The sequence below is a fragment of the Pseudophryne corroboree genome, chromosome 9 (genome assembly GCF_028390025.1).
Source record: "Pseudophryne corroboree isolate aPseCor3 chromosome 9, aPseCor3.hap2, whole genome shotgun sequence".
Classification (NCBI taxonomy): Eukaryota; Metazoa; Chordata; class Amphibia; order Anura; family Myobatrachidae; genus Pseudophryne; species Pseudophryne corroboree.
This window is the reverse complement of record NC_086452.1, coordinates 122,916,070-122,929,793: the sequence shown is the minus strand read 5'-3', so window position 1 is coordinate 122,929,793 and position 13,724 is coordinate 122,916,070. Positions and strand designations below refer to the sequence as shown.

The following is a 13,724-nucleotide window of genomic DNA, read 5'->3' as shown; positions in this document are numbered from 1 at the left end:
AATCCACAGATTTGAGCGGTTTAAACCAATGTGATTTTAGGAATCCCAGAACTACGTTGAGATCCCACAGTGCCACTGGAGGCACAAAAGGGGGTTGTATATGCAGTACTCCCTTGACAAACTTCTGGACTTCAGGAACTGAAGCCAATTCTTTCTGGAAGAAAATCGACAGGGACGAAATTTGAACCTTAATGGACCCCAATTTGAGGCCCAATAGACACTCCTGTTTGCAGGAAATGCAGGAAACGACCGAGTTGAAATTTCTTCATGGGGCCTTCCTGGCCTCACACCACGCAACATATTTTCGCCACATGTGGTGATAATGTTGTGCGGTCACCTCCTTCCTGGCTTTGACCAGGGTAGGAATGACCTCTTCCGGAATGCCTTTTTCCCTTAGGATCCGGCGTTCAACCGCCATGCCGTCAAACGCAGCCGCGGTAAGTCTTGGAACAGACATGGTACTTGCTGAAGCAAGTCCCTTCTTAGCGGCAGAGGCCATGAGTCCTCTGTGAGCATCTCTTGAAGTTCCGGGTACCAAGTCCTTCTTGGCCAATCCGGAGCCACGAGTATAGTTCTTACTCCTCTACGTCTTATAATTCTCAATACCTTGGGTATGAGAAGCAGAGGAGGGAAGACATACACCGACTGGTACACCCACGGTGTTACCAGAACGTCCACAGCTATTGCCTGAGGGTCTTTTGACCTGGCGCAATACTTGTCCAGTTTTTTGTTCAGGCGGGACGCCATCATGTCCACCTTTGGTCTTTTCCAACGGTTCACAATCATGTGGAAGACTTCCCGATGAAGTCCCCACTCTCCCGGGTGGAGGTTGTGCCTGCTGAGGAAGTCTGCTTCCCAGTTGTCCACTCCCGGAATGAACACTGCTGACAGTGCGATCACATGATTTTCCGCCTAGCGAAAAATCCTTGCAGTTTCTGCCATTGCCCTCCTGCTTCTTGTGCCGCCCTGTCTGTTTACGTGGGCGACTGCCGTGATGTTGTCCCACTGGATCAATACCGGCTGACCTTGAAGCAGAGGTCTTGCTAAGCTTAGAGCATTGTAGATTGCCCTTAGCTCCAGTATATTTACACTATGTGGAGAAAAATCTCCAGACTTGATCACACTCCCTGGAAATTTTTTCCCTGTGTGACTGCTCCCCAGCCTTTCAGGCTGGCCTCCGTGGTCACCAGCATCCAATCCTGAATGCCGAATCTGCGGCCCTCTAGAAGATGAGCACTCTGTAACCACCACAGGAGAGACACCCTTGTCCTTGGAGATAGGGTTATCCGCTGATGCATCTGAAAATGCGATCCGGACCATTTGTCCAGCAGATCCCACTGAAAAGTTCTTGCGTGGAATTTGCCGAATGGAATCGCTTCGTAATAAGCCACCATTTTTCCCAGGACTCTTGTGCAATGATGCACTGACACTTTTCCTGGTTTTAGGAGGTTCCTGACTAGCTCGGATAACTCCCTGGCTTTCTCCTCCGGGAGAAACACCTTTTTCTGGACTGTGTCCAGAACCATCCCTAGGAACAGCAGACGTGTCGTCGGAAACGGCTGCGATTTTGGATATTTAGAATCCACCCGTGCTGTCGTAGAACTACTTGAGATAGTGCTACTCCGACTTCCAACTGTTCTCTGGACCTTGCCCTTATCAGAAGATCGTCCAAGTTAGGGATAATTAAGACGCCTTTTCTTTGAAGAAGAATCATCATTTCGGCCATTACTTTGGTAAAGACCCGGGGTGCCGTGGACAATCCAAACGGCAGCGTCTGAAACTGATAGTGACAGTTCCGTACCACGAACCTGAGGTACCCTTGGTGAGAAGGGCAATTTGGGACATGGAGGTAAGCATCCTTGATGTCCAGGTACACCATATAGTCCCCTTCTTCCTGGTTCGCTATCACTGCTCTGAGTGACTCCATCTTGATTTGAACCTTTGTATGTAAGTGTTCAAAGATTTCCCATTTAGAATAGGTCTCACCGAGCCGTCTGGCTTCAGTACCACAATATAGTGTGGAATAATACCCCTTTCCTTGTTGTAGGAGGGGTACTTTGATTATCACCTGCTGGGAATACAGCTTGTGAATTGTTTCCAATACTGCCTCCCTGTCGGAGGAAGACGTTGGTAAAGCAGACATCAGGAGCCTGCGAGGGGGAGACGTCTCGAATCTCCAGTCTGTACCCCTGGGATACTACTTGTAGGATCCAGGGGTCCACTTGCGAGTGAGCCCACTACGCGCTGAAACTCTTGAGACGACCCCCCACCGCACTTGAGTCCGCTTGTACGGCCCCAGCGTCATGCTGAGGACTTGGCAGAAGCTGTGGAGGGCTTCTGTTCCTGGGAATGGGCTGCCTGCTGCAGTCTTCTTCCCTTTCCTCTATCCCTGGGCAGATATGACTGGCCTTTTGCCCGCTTGCCCTTATGGGGACGAAAGGACTGAGGCTGAAAAGACGGTGTCTTTTTCTGCTGAGATGTGATTTGGGGTAAAAAAGGTGGATTTTCCAGCTATTGCCGAGGCCACCAGGTCCGATGGACCGACCCCAAATAACTCCTCCCCTTTATACGGCAATACTTCCATGTGCCGTTTGGAATCTGCATCACCTGACCACTGTCGTGTCCATAAACATCTTCTGGCAGATATGGACATCGCACTTACTCTAGATGCCAGAGTGCAAATATCCCTCTGTGCATCTCGCATATATAGAAATGCATCCTTTAAATGCTCTATAGTCAATAAAATACTGTCCCTGTCAAGGGTATCAATATTTTCAGTCAGGGAATCCGACCAAGCCACCCCAGCGCTGCACATCCAGGCTGAGGCGATCGCTGGTCGCAGTATAACACCAGTATGTGTGTATATACCTTTTTAGGATATTTTCCAGCCTCTCAGCTGGCTCCTTGAGGGCGGCCCTATCTGGAGACGGTACCGCCACTTGTTTTGATAAGCGTGTGAGCGCCTTATCCACCCTAAAGGGTGTTTCCCAACGCGCCCTAACTTCTGGCGGGAAAGGGTATACCGCCAATAATTTTCTATCGGGGGAAACCCACGCATCATCACACACTTCATTTAATTTATCTGATTCAGGAAAAACTACAGGTAGTTTTTTCACACCCCACATAATACCCTTCTTGTGGTACTTGTAGTATCAGAAATATGTAACACCTCCTTCATTGCCCTTAACAAGTAACGTGTGGCCCTAAAGGAAAATACGTTTGTTTTTTCACCGTCGACACTGGAGTCAGTGTCCGTGTCTGTGTCGACCGACTGAGGTAAATGAGCGTTTTACAGCCCCTGACGGTGTTTGAGACGCCTGGACAGGTACTAATTTGTTTGCCGGCCGTCTCATGTCATCAACCGACCTTGCAGCGTGTTGACATTATCACGTAATTCCTTAAATAAGCCATCCATTCCGGTGTCGACTCCCTAGAGAGTGACATCACCATTTCAGGCAATTGCTCCGCCTCCTCACCAACATCGTCCTCATACATGTCGACACACACGTACCGACACACAGCACACACACAGGGAATGCTCTAATAGAGGACAGGACCCCACTAGCCCTTTAGGGAGACAGAGGGAGAGTTTGCCAGCACACACCAAAAACGCTATAATTATACAGGGACAACCTTTATATAAGTGTTTTTCCCTTATAGCATTTTAATATATATATACATATCGCCAAATAAGTGCCCCCCCTCTCTGTTTTAACCCTGTTTCTGTAGTGCAGTGCAGGGGAGAGCCTGGGAGCCTTCCCACCAGCATTTCTGTGAGGGAAAATGGCGCTGTGTGCTGAGGAGAATAGGCCCCGCCCCCTTTTCGGCGGGCTTCTTCTCCCGTTTTTCTGAGACCTGGCAGGGGTTAAATACATCCATATAGCCCCCAGGGGCTATATGTGATGTATTTTTAGCCAGAATAAGGTACTATCATTGCTGCCCAGGGCGCCCCCCCCCAGCGCCCTGCACCCTCAGTGACCGCTGCTATGAAGTGTGCTGACAACAATGGCGCACAGCTGCAGTGCTGTGCGCTACCTTATGAAGACTGAAGAGTCTTCTGCCGCCGTTTCTGGACCTTCACTTTTCGGCATCTGCAAGGGGGGTCGGCGGCGCGGCTCCGGGACGAACCCCAGGGTGAGACCTGTGTTCCGACTCCCTCTGGAGCTAATGGTGTCCAGTAGCCTAAGAAGCCAATCCATCCTGCACGCAGGTGAGTTCACTTCTCTCCCCTAAGTCCCTCGTAGCAGTGAGCCTGTTGCCAGCAGGACTCACTGAAAATAAAAAACCTAACAAACTTTTACTCTAAGCAGCTCTTTAGGAGAGCCACCTAGATTGCACCCTTCTCGGCCGAGCACAAAAATCTAACAGAGGCTTGGAGGAGGGTCATAGGGGGAGGAGCCAGTGCACACCACCTGATCCTAAAGCTTTTACTTTTGTGCCCTGTCTCCTGCGGAGCCGCTAATCCCCATGGTCCTGACGGAGTCCCCAGCATCCACTTAGGACGTCAGAGAAATCTGCATAGGCCTTATTGCCAATTTAAAAGCCTTTGCATACACTTGATTTAGGCTTTACCTTCTCAACGGACATTGGGGGTAATTCCAAGTTGATCGCAGCAGGATTTTTTATAGCAATTGGGCAAAACCATGTGCACTGCAGGGGAGGCAGATATAACATGTGCAGAAAGAGTTAGATTTGGGTGGGTTATTTTATTTCTGTGCAGGGTAAATACTGGCTGCTTTATTTTTACACTGCAAATTAGATTGCAGATTGAACTCACCACACCCAAATCTAACTCTCTCTGCAGATGTTATATCTGCCTCCCCTGCAGTGCACATGGTTTTGCCCAATTGCTAACAAAAATCCTGCTGCGATCAACTTGGAATTACCCCCATTAGCTTGATTAATGCCACTGGTTTAATGCCGGCTTTTCGTTACTTGCACTTTATTTATTTGCACACATTTCAATAAACAGTGATGGTAATTCTAAATAAGAATTAATTTATCATCCCCCACTGATGTCATTGATGCTCAAGCTGCATGAACTAATGTGCACACTTCAGTATACATATGCACATTTCAGCAATCAGTAATAGTTATTTAAAACAGGATTTCATATATAATCCCCTCTAATGCCGTTGCTGCTGAAGCTGTATGTGCTAATATTGCCAGTGTAAGAACCTCCCCGTGTACATAATCTATGCACTCCTTTCCCCTAAGCTCGGACAGTGGCTGATTCTGGCCGTTAATACTTTAATTATATATGCTGGTATTGTCCCTGTAAAACCTATTCATGTGCTTAATTATTGAGCTTGTCTCCCTTCATATTAGACAGTATCTATTCAATATATGTACATTGAAATACATTAGTTTGACAGGACGCATCATTGCCGATGCGCATTTCAGTTTTTACAAGCTTCCTCGGGGCTCATATATATATGTGAGTTTCCTCCTGTCCCAGTGCTCTCTTGTCAAGAACTGTTAGGGGTGCTAAGGCGATGCCAGGTTTGTCATATGGAGACAATATCCAATAGTATTAACCAAATGGTTTAGGGCTGCAGAAAAGGGTGACTTTCCCTTGCTGGTAGTAGCAGTCTTGTTTAATTACTAGTTTTACACAGCTGAAAAGCTTGCCTCAGTCAGGGTGAATTGAAGAAAAATAGCTGTACATGGGGGGTAATTCCAAGTTGATCGCAGCAGGATTTTTGTTAGCAATTGGGCAAAACCATGTGCACTGCAGGGGAGGCAGATATAACATGTGCAGAGAGAGTTAGATTTGGGTGTGGTGTGTTCAATCTGCAATCTAATTTGCAGTGTAAAAATAAAGCAGCCAGTATTTACCCTGCACAGAAATAAAATAACCCACCCAAATCTAACTCTCTCTGCACATGTTATATCTGCCTCCCCTGCAGTGCACATGGTTTTGCCCAATTGCTATCAAAAATCCAGCTGCGTACCATCCATTATGTGCTATACTTCTTCAAAGAATACACTATCCAGCATGCATATAAGCTGCATATGGCTCTTTGTGCTAGAGGTAGCCTTTTAGTATTTAAGTTAGTGAGGGAGGTTCATTTTAACTTAGGATCCTTTCACTGGGATCTGCTCTACAGATGGTGCCGTGCTCATTTGATGCGGCTCCATCGCAAACATGCACTCCCGGCGTTCTGGTGCCTAGCAACACTGCGGGAGTGCACAGAGATGCTCCCATTGAAGTGAATCCTAGGCGGGCGTGCCCAAGCACAGACGGAGCCATGATTAGCATGGCTCCATCTGTATACATACCTCCCAACTGTCCCAATTTTTGCTGGACAGTCCCATTTTTCTGGGACTATCCTGCTGTCCCACCCATGGGCTGCAGTGTCCCGTGTTGGGGGGCAGTTGGGAGGCTCCTGTAGTCACTAATCTACTTAGCAGAGCAGTACTGAATAGATGCTGTGGCTTACTGAGTTTTAAAGCACTACATGACCAGGGCCCAAGGTACCTGACGCAGCTTCTGACCCCATACTGCTCTTTTTTTAGCAGTACCTAGAATCTCCCGTAATTCATCTGGGGATCGAGCTTTTAGTCATGCAGCTCCGACTCTATGGAACTTACTTCCCCGCACAGTGTGAGAGGCCCCAACTATAGAATCCTTCAAAAGTAGACTCGAAACTTTCCTGTTTACTCAAGCATTTCCATTATGTCCCTTTAGTATCTCCATGCTTCTGTATTTTATGAAAAGCTGTTCTGTACTTCATTATTTTCTTTACTATATTATGCTATGTATCTGTTAAGCGACTTGAGTCCTATTGGAGATAGAGCGCTATATAAATAAAAAATAAGATTTTAAACCTTCGAGGCCAGTCTGGAATAATGAGTATTGTCTGTACTCTTTTTCGCCTTATGATCCTCAACACCTTTGTGATGAGAGGAAGAGGAGGAAACACGTAGACCGATTGGAATACCCATGGCATTACCAGAGCGTCTACTGCCATTGCCTGAGGGTCCCGGGACCTGGCACAATACCTCTGAAGCTTCTTGTTGAGGCGTGACGCCATCATGTCTATTTGAGGAACTCCCCAAAGACCCGTTATCTCTGCAAAGACTTCTTGATGAAGTCCCCACTCTCCCGGATGGAGATCGTGTCTGCTGAGGAAGTCTGCTTCCCAGTTGTCCACACCTGGAATGAAGACAGCTGACAGAGCGCTTACGTGATTTTCCGCCCAGCGAAGAATCCTGGTGGCTTCTGCCATCGCGACTCTGCTCCTTGTCCCGCCTTGGCGGTTCACATGAGCCACTGCTGTGACATTGTCTGATTGAATCAGCACCTGTAGGTTGCGAAGAAGACTCTCCGCTTGTCGAAGGCCGTTGTATATGGCCCTTAATTCCAACACGTTGATGTGCAGGCAGGACTCCTGGCTTGTCCATAGTCCTTGAAAATTTCTTCCTTGGGTGACTGCTCCCCATCCGCGGAGGCTCGCGTCCGTGGTTACCAGAACCCAGTCCTGAATGCCGAATCTGCGACCCTCTAGGAGGTGAGCACTTTGCAGCCACCATAGAAGGGACACCCTGGCCCTGGGGGACAGTGTTATCTTTTGATGTAATTGTAGATGGGACCCGGACCATTTGTCCAGAAGGTCCCATTGAAACGTACTCGCATGGAACCTGCCGAAGGGGATGGCCTCGTAGGCTGCCACCATTTTCCCCAGAACACGAGTGCATTGATAAACTGACACTCTTTTTGGCTTTAGCAGGTCTCTGACCATGTTCTGGAGGTCCTGGGCTTTTTCCAATGGGAGAAAAACCTTATTTTGTTCCGTGTCCAGTATCATACCTAGGAACGCTAGTCGAGTTGTTGGAACCAACTGCGACTTCGGTAGATTGAGAATCCAACCGTGTTGCTGGAGCACTCTCAGAGAGAGTGACACGTTTCTCAGCAATTGCTCTTTTGATCTCGCATTTATCAGGAGATCGTCCAAGTATGGGATAATTGTGACTCCTTGCTTGCGCAGGACAACCATAATTTCCGCCATTATCTTGGTGAAAATCCTCAGGGCCGTGGAAAGCCCAAACGGCAACATCTGAAACTGGTAATGACAATCCTGTACAGTGAATCTCAGGTACTCCTGATGAGAGGGATATATGGGGACATGAAGGTAAGCATCCTTTATGTCCAGTGACACCATAAAATCCCCCCCCCCGCCCCCCCTCCAGGCTGGCTATTACCGCTCGGAGCGATTCCATGTTGAATTTGAATCTTTTCAAGTACAGGTTTAGGGACTTTAGATTTAAAATGGGTCTAACCGAACCATCCCGCTTCGGGACCACAAAGAGGGTCTAATAGTACCCATTTCCCTGTTGGTTCAGGGGAACCCTGATAATTACTTACTGTTGACACAGCGTTTGAATTGCAGCTAACACTACATCCCACTCTGGGGTAGAAGCTGGTAAGGCCGACTTGAAAAATCGGCGTGGGGGCACCTCTTCGAATTCCAGTTTGTAGCCTTGGGAAACTATTTCCAATGCCCACGGATCCACGTCTGACCTGACCCAGACCTGGCTGAAGAGTCGAAGGCGTGCCCCCACTGGTGCGGACTCCCGCAGGGGAGCCCCAGCGTCATGCAGTGGGTTTTGTAGAAGCCAGGGAGGACTTCTGTTCCTGGGCACCAGCCGAAGCAGGTGTTCTCTTTCCTCTACCCTTAGCTCTGGCAAGGAAGGAGGATCCCCGACCTCTTCTGGACTTTTGCGACCGAAAGGACTGCATCTGATATTGTGGAGTTTTCTTTTGCTGTTGGGGAATAAAAGGTAAAAAGGTAGATTTACCCGCGGTAGCTGTGGAAACCAGGTCCTCGGGCCCATCCCCAAACAACACGTCACCCTTATAGGGTAAAACCTCCATATGCTTTTTTGACTCCGCATCACCCGTCCATTGGCGGGTCCATAAGGATCGTCTCGCTGAAATAGCCATGGCATTGGCTTTGGAACCCAGCAACCCAATGTCCCTTTGAGCGTCTCTCATATACAAGACTGCGTCTTTAATATGGGCTAGAGTTAACAAAACAGTATCCCTATCTAGGGTATCAAGGTCAGCCGACAGGGTATCTGTCCAAGTTGCAACTGCGCTACATACCCATGCCGACGCAATTGCCGGTCTGAGCAAAGCACCAGTATGTAAATAAATAGACTTTAATGTAGTCTCCTGCCTGCGGTCCACAGGGTCCTTGAGGGCCGCTGTGTCTGGAAACGGCAGCGCCACTTTCTTGGACAGGCGTGTTAAAGCCTTGTCCACAGTGGGAGAGGATTCCCAACGTACCCTGTCCTGTGTAGGGAAGGGGTATGCCATATTAATTATTTTGGGAATCTGCAGTCTCTTATCTGGAGTCTCCCAAGCTTTTTCAAATAACTCGTTAAGTTCATGAGATGGGGGAAAGTTTATTATCTGTTTCTTTCCCTTAAACATGTGTACCCTCGTGTCGGGAACAGAGGGTTCATCAGCGATATGCAACACATCTCTTATTGCAATAATCATACACTGAATACTCTTTGTCACTTTAGGGTGCAATCTAGCTTCATCATAGTCGACACTGGAATCTGAGTCCATGTCAGTATCCGTGTCCACAATTTGTGACAAGGGACGCTTTTGAGACCCTGACGGGCCCTGTGAGCAGCTCCAATCCGAGGATTGACCCCCTGATGCCTCCCTGGATTCAGCTTTATCCAGCCTCTTATGTAAAGATACCACACTTGCATTCCTGAGTCGGCACTACCGAGGACACACCACTCATCTGCTCCACCTCCTCCTTGGAGAAGCCTTCCGCTTCCGCTTCAGACATGCCGACACGCACGTACCGACACCCCACACACACAGGGATATACCTATAAGGGGACAAATCCCCAACCAGGCCCTTAGGAGAGACAGAGAGAGAGTATGCCAGCACACACCCAGCGCCAAACTGACACTGGAAAATCCAGACAGCACTTTTATTTTATTATATAATGCCAATCTTCCCACTCACTGTGCTCAAATGTGCCCCCCTCCTCTTTTTCAGCCCTCTGATGTGTTCAGCAGGGGAGAGTCCGGGGAGCCAGCATTCTTTGCAGCCTCTGTGGAGAAAATGACACTGGTTAGTGCTGAGGGGTCAAGCTCCGCCCCCTCCAGCGGCGGGCTTCGGTCCCTCTTCAATTTTAATAAAATGGTGGGGGATCATCTATTTGCTGCCTCCGCAGCCTAATGTGACCTTTTTTGCCCCAAAATGAGGTTTATTGCTGCCCAGGGCGCCCCCCTGTGCCCTGCAACCATCAGTGCTTTCTGTGTATCTGTGTGTGGGAGCAATGGCGCGCAGCTTACCGCTGCTCGCTTTACCTCATGAAGATCTGAAGTTTTCTGCCTCCTTTGAAGTCTTCTTGCTTCTCATACTCACCCGGCTTCTATCTTCCGTCTTTGTGAGGAGGACGGCGGCGCGGCTTCGGGACGAACCCCAGGGTGAGACCTGTGTTCCGACTCCCTCTGGAGCTAATGGTGTCCAGTAGCCTAAGAAGCAGAGCCTATCATTTAAGTAGGTCTGCTTCTCTCCCCTCAGTCCCACGATGCTCCCTGAAAATAAAAAACCTAACAAAATTCTTTTTTCCACAGAAAACTCAGGAGAGCTCTCTGCAGTGCACCCTTCTCCTCTGGGCACAAGATCTAACTGGGGTCTGGAGGAGGGGCATAGAGAGAGGAGCCAGTGCACACCCATACTAAAAGTTCTTTATAGGTGCCCATGTCTCCTGCGGAGCCCGTCTATACCCCATGGTCCTTACGGAGTCCCCAGCATCCTCTAGGACGTAAGAGAAATTATTATTATTATTATTATTATTATTACCTTTGACTGCTGACAAAACCCTAGCCAGTGTACTTTGTTGTGAGGGTTACCTTTAAGATTCTCTTGTCACCTCAGGAATTTCTCTCTGCGGGCAGCCACATTCACAGTCTCTCCTCTAGGCTTGGCCTCACTAATTCAGTCACTGTATACTGGCCCTGCTAATGATTTTAGAACTGTACAGCTACTACAATCTGGTAGAGAAAGGGCACAGAGCAGGACCTCCTCCTCAGCTGGATGCACATCACTGCTCCCCTGTCAGCCAACTGTCAGTACAGCCTCATCGGATAACTTCCCCTCCTCCAAATTTGTCCTTTCACTAGTGAGAGATGGAGCTGCCTTCTTCACAGCACATCAGCCCTTGTCAGTGCCTCACTATTCTCCTCAGAGTTGTTCCTGTCAGGGCTTCCTGCCTCAGGTAAGCCCCACCCACTCTGGCTTTGCTCTGACTGAACTCCTCGATGAGGGCAGGGCTGTTTTTGTTCATTGGGAGGATTGCCACCACCTAGCAACAGCTGGTGGGTTATGCAGCAAGCATCCTGATTTTCCGCTGGAAGGCAGGGAAGTGAAATTTTTAAATCATGCAATTTCCTAGTGACTTTATGCGCTAATAGATTACAGGTGCATAAAATGACTTGAGACCACATCAATACAATGAATGTGTATATATAAATTTCTTTATGTCAAGTATTAAAAAACTTTTATATGAACAAACATTTAATATCACTTATAACAACAAACTCAATAAACAGCATCCAGTGATACAGTATGAAAATATTATAAAATAGATTTTTTTTAGCCACGTGACTCTTTTTGTGTCTAGTTCAAACACAATATACAAAAAAGTCCTCATTAAATAGATTGTCCCCAAAGCTATAAGCTTTGTAACTTAATGTTGATCCAATGCGACATAAATAAATTTATATATACACATTCATTGTATTGATGTGGTCTCAAGTCATTTTATGCACCTGTAATCTATTAGCGCATAAAGTCACTAGGAAATTGCATGTTTTTTAGTGATATCAGCTGCTACTAATTGAGCTGTGTGAACACAGATACAGCTAGACTGAACTGCTGCTTTGTTTATTTGCCAATAAATGAGATTATTACAAATAAATTATTAATTATATATTAGCGCCTAGATAAGTTTGGTGAGCAAATTTTTAAATCACTAACCTGCCGACACTAACAGTGAAGTTGCACTTGCCCAGCAGGTTAGGTTGTGAACAGGTCACATGCACACTAGCACCTGGTTGGGGCTAAAGGGCCCTACTCACTGGCCGACCCGCCGCCGAGCTGCCCGACGGCGGATACGGCCGACGAGCGACCCGGCGGCGGGGGGGCAGTGACGGAGGGAGTGAAGTTTCTTCACTCCCCCCGTCACGCGGCTGCATTGAAGTGCAGGCAAATATGGACGAGATCGTCCATATTGGCCTGCATGCACAGCCGACGGGAGACCAGCGATGAACGAGCGCGGGGCCGCGCATCGTTCATCGCTGGAGTCTCCACACTGAAAGATATGAACGAGTTCTCGTTCATTTATGAACGAGATCGTTCATATCTTTCTGAAAATCGGCCTATAACACTCACTGAATCAGATTTTTCTTCCGTGCTGAAGGATGAGGACACAGTCTCAGTCTCTCTGGCTGACACACTGTTTTTTCCTCATACAGTATATTGCTAAAATAGACATAAAGGTCGTAAAGGTTATATTAGTGTCCACTACTCCCTCATCTGAGAAAAAGTATCAGAAGGAATTAGAAATCCTTCAGAGATAATACCTGATGACCAATTCACATTCTGAGGTACAACTTTGAGCTAATCATTCAGCTCTTTCTCCATAATATGGTAAGTTTGCTGCTATCAAATATAACTAAATAAATACAAGTAATATGGATTTCTCTGACGTCCTAGTGGATCCTGGGAACTCCGAAAGGACCATGGGGAATAGCGGCTCCGCAGGAGACTGGGCACAAAAGTAAAAGCTTTAGGACTAGCTGGTGTGCACTGGCTCCTCCCCCTATGACCCTCCTCCAAGCCTCAGTTAGATTTTTGTGCCCGAACGAGAAGGGTGCAATCTAGGTGGCTCTCCTGAGCTGCTTAGAGTAAAAGTTTAAATTAGGTTTTTTATTTTCAGTGAGTCCTGCTGGCAACAGGCTTACTGCATCGAGGGACTAAGGGGAGAAGAAGCGAACTCACCTGCGTGCAGAGTGGATTGGGCTTCTTAGGCTACTGGACATTAGCTCCAGAGGGACGATCACAGGCCCAGCCATGGATGGGTCCCAGAGCCGCGCCGCCGTCCCCCTTACAGAGCCAGAAGAGCAGAAGAGGTCCGGAAAATCGGCGGCAGAAGACGTCCTGTCTTCAATAAGGTAGCGCACAGCACCGCAGCTGTGCGCCATTGCTCTCAGCACACTTCACACTCCGGTCACTGAGGGTGCAGGGCGCTGGGGGGGGGGGGGCGCCCTGAGACGCAATAAAAATACCTTAGATGGCAAAAAATACATCACATATAGCTCCTGAGCTATATGGATGCATTTAACCCCTGCCAGAATACATAGAAAAACGGGAGATAAGGCCGCCGATAAGGGGGCGGAGCCTATCTCCTCAGCACACTGGCGCCATTTTCCCTCACAGCTCCGTTGGAGGGAAGCTCCCTGGCTCTCCCCTGCAGTCACTACACTACAGAAAGGGTTAAAAAAGAGAGGGGGGGCACTAATTACGCGCAGTATTAAAGATACAGCAGCTATAAGGGGAAAAACACTTATATAAGGTTATCCCTGTATATATATAGCGCTCTGGTGTGTGCTGGCAAACTCTCCCTCTGTCTCCCCAAAGGGCTAATGAGGTCCTGTCCTCTATCAGAGCATTCCCTGTGTGTGT

General features: G+C 48.0%; 1 long non-coding RNA gene across 1 annotated transcript in view; it reads right to left on the bottom strand.

The window, feature by feature from the left end:
* LOC134956774 (uncharacterized) overlaps nucleotides 1–11,272 on the bottom strand; it is a 142,439-nt gene extending 131,167 nt beyond the window's left edge. The window contains exon 1 of the long non-coding RNA XR_010186163.1: nucleotides 10,892–11,272. This is a non-coding gene — a long non-coding RNA (uncharacterized LOC134956774). The remainder of the gene's footprint in view (nucleotides 1–10,891) is intronic.
* Nucleotides 11,273–13,724: the final 2,452 nt, after the last annotated feature.